This window comes from Pteropus vampyrus, unplaced genomic scaffold, assembly GCF_000151845.1.
Source record: "Pteropus vampyrus isolate Shadow unplaced genomic scaffold, Pvam_2.0 Scaffold116, whole genome shotgun sequence".
NCBI lineage: Eukaryota > Metazoa > Chordata > Mammalia > Chiroptera > Pteropodidae > Pteropus > Pteropus vampyrus.
The window spans coordinates 2435488-2438578 of NW_011888897.1; the positions used below are offsets into that span (position 1 = coordinate 2435488).

At 44.0% G+C, this 3091-nt stretch overlaps 1 pseudogene; it reads left to right on the forward strand.

Annotated features, from left to right (window-relative positions):
* Positions 1-2050: 2050 nt before the first annotated feature.
* On the forward strand, positions 2051-2399 carry LOC105295982 (annotated as a pseudogene).
* The last annotated feature ends 692 nt before the right edge of the window (positions 2400-3091 follow it).

A 3091-nucleotide genomic window follows, 5' to 3' on the forward strand; every position in this document is an offset into this window, starting at 1 on the left:
GGGTCCATGTGTGGACTTACTCGCTGACAGATTTACTCCCTCTGGGATCCAGTGCTGGGGCAGCGGCTTGAAAGGTGCCAGGGACACACGAGGAGGAACTGAATTACCTGGCTTTAGAGCAAGTGCTGGAGGGGCAGCTTTCTCCAGACAGAAGTGCTGGCAAAGGGCATCGTTCCTTTGTTGAGCTCTCCTTAGCCTGGTATGCAGACACAGGTGGGCACCATTTCTGAGTCTCCATCAACCTGGTTATCCTGTTCTGGTGAGTCCCTGAGACCCTACCCATCCCAATTTGCAGGCCCACCCAAGCTGCCTCCAGTGGCTTTTCCATATAAATGGCCTATCTTGGCTCATGCTGCGGACTTTCCTAAAATCTCTCAAAAGTTTGCAAAACCCAAACTAGCCACATCTGGCCTTGGTGTGCCCTGTACCTCTTGCTGAGCAGCCCTAACCTAGCACTAGCAGCATCCAGCCTCGGTTAGTAGCTTGGCCTCTCGAGGCACATCCAAGCCCAGCGTGGGTTACAGTCATCTGTGGATTGCTTGGTGGCTCATGCCAGGTGGCCCTGGGCAGTGTACAGGCTATGGCTGAACTTGGCCTGTGGTGATAGCAGAGCCTCTTCCAGGAGGCCCTGCACATTCAGTGGCCAGCTTCAGTCTGAGCCAGAGCACAACCCAGGGTCACATCCAAAGACAACATACCCAAAGGGCAAACTGTGCAGACACCAGAGCCCTGCTAAAGTGAATTCTGCTTCCTAGGGTCAGCCCTTATACAACAGCTCTTCATTGGAGTCACCAGCCAGTTCTTATAACCAATTAGCCCGAGGGTCAATCTTTCCCATTGACATGCTAACAGCAACCAAAGCTCAACTACAATAGAAGGGCATACACAACCCACACAAGAGACACACCTGGAGCACCCAGCTCAGGTGACCAGGGAGACTGCACCACTGTGCCCCATGGGACACCTACTATATAAGGCCACTCTATTAAGACCAGGAGATGTAACAGCTCTACCTAATACCTAGAAACAAAGACAGGGAGGCAGCCAAAATGGGGAGACAAAGAAACACATCTCAAATGAAAGGACAGTACAAAGCTCCAGAAGAAGAACTCAACAAAATGGAGACAAGCAATATACCAGATGCAGAGTTCAAAACACTGGTTATAAGAATGCTCAAAGAACTTAGGGGAAGAGTAGATGAACTCAGTGAGAACTTTAACAAAGAGATAGAAAACATAAAAAAGAATCAGTCAGAAATGAAAAATAGAATAACCAAAATGAAGACTACATTAGAGGGAATCGACAGTAGATGAGCCAGAGGATCAAATCAGCGATTTAGAAGCTAAGGTAGCAGAAAACACCCAATCAGAAGAGCCACAAGAAAAAAGAATCTAAAAAAATGAGGAGAGTTTAAGGGGCCTCTGGGACAACATCAAGCATACCAATATTTGCATCACAGAGATACCAGAAGAAGATGAGAGAGCAAGGAATTGAAAACCTATTTGAAGAAATGATGATGAAAAACTTCCCTAATCTGCTGAAGGAAATAGATGTACAAGCCCAGAAAATGTAGCGAGTTCCAAACAAGATGCACTCAAAGAGGTCTATGCCAAGATATCATAATTAAAATGCCAAAGGTTAAAGACAAAGAGAGAATCTTAAAAGCAGCAAGAGAAAAGCAGTTAGACCTACAAGGGAGCTCCCATAAGACTGTGAGCTGATTTCTCAACAGACACTTTTCAGGCCAGAAGGAATTGTCATGAAATATTCAAAGTGATGAAAAGCAAAGACCTATAACCAAGATTACTCTACCCAACAAAGCTATCATTTAGAACTCAAAGGCAGATAAAGATCTTCCCAGAAAATAAAAAGCTAAAGGAGTTTATCAACACCAAGCCAGTATTACAGAAAATGTTGGAGGGACTTCTTTAAGAAGAAGAGAAAAGAAAAGAAAATATGAATAATAAAATGGCAATAAGTGCATGTCTATCAATAATTACTTTTGATGTAAATGGATTAAATGCTCCGATCGAAAGCTAGGGTGGCTGGCCCTTCTGCCATGGCAGCCATTGAGGAGCGGCAGCCATGGCTCTGCACTACTCAGTGGCCGTGGGCCTCAACAAGGGTCACAAGGTGACCAAGAACGTGAGCAAGCCGAGGCACAGCCATGGCGGGCACCTCACCGAGCACACGAAGTCCGTGCGGGACATGATCCGAGAGGTAGGTGGCTTTACCCGCTATGAGTGTGTGCCGTGGAGCTTCTCAAGGTCTCTAAGGACAAGTGGGCCCTGAAATTCATCAAGAAAAGGGTGGGGACACACATCCGTGCCAAGAGGAAGCGGGAGGAGCCCAGCAGCGTCCTTGCAGTCATGAGGAAAGCAGAAGCCAAGAAGGACTAAGCCCCCTTGCCTCAATAAATCTTTTTCAGAAAAAAAAAAAAAAAAAACCTAGAGTGGTTGAATGGATAAGAAAACAAGACCCTACATATGCTGCCTATAAGAGATTCACTTCAGATTGAAATACACACATAAACTGAAAGAAAAGAGATAGAAAAAGGTGTTTCATGAAAATGGAAACAAACAAAAAATCTGGGATAGCAATACTTATACCAGACAAAATAGACTTTAAAACAAGGCTATGACAAAAGACAAAAAAGGACTCAGTTATCCCACTTCTGGGTATTTATCCCAAAACACGACTTCAAAGGGACATGAAAATCCATATATTCATTGCAGCATTATTTTACAATAGTCAAGATATGGAGGCAACCTGCGTGTCCATCGATGAATAAATAGATAAAGAAGAGGCAGTACATATATACAATGGAATATTACTCAGTCGTAAAAAAAAAAGAATGAAATCTTGCCATCTGCAACAACATGGTTGGTAGAGGGTACTAAGCTGAGTGGAGTCAGACAGAGAAAGACAAATGCCATATGATTTCACTTACATGGGGAATCAAATTAAACAAACAAAACAGAAACAAACTCAAAGATACAGAGAACATTTCAGTTGCTAGATGGGAGTGGGGTTAGGGGGTAGGTGAAAAAGGAGATGGGATTAAGAATTACAAATTGGTATTTACAAAATA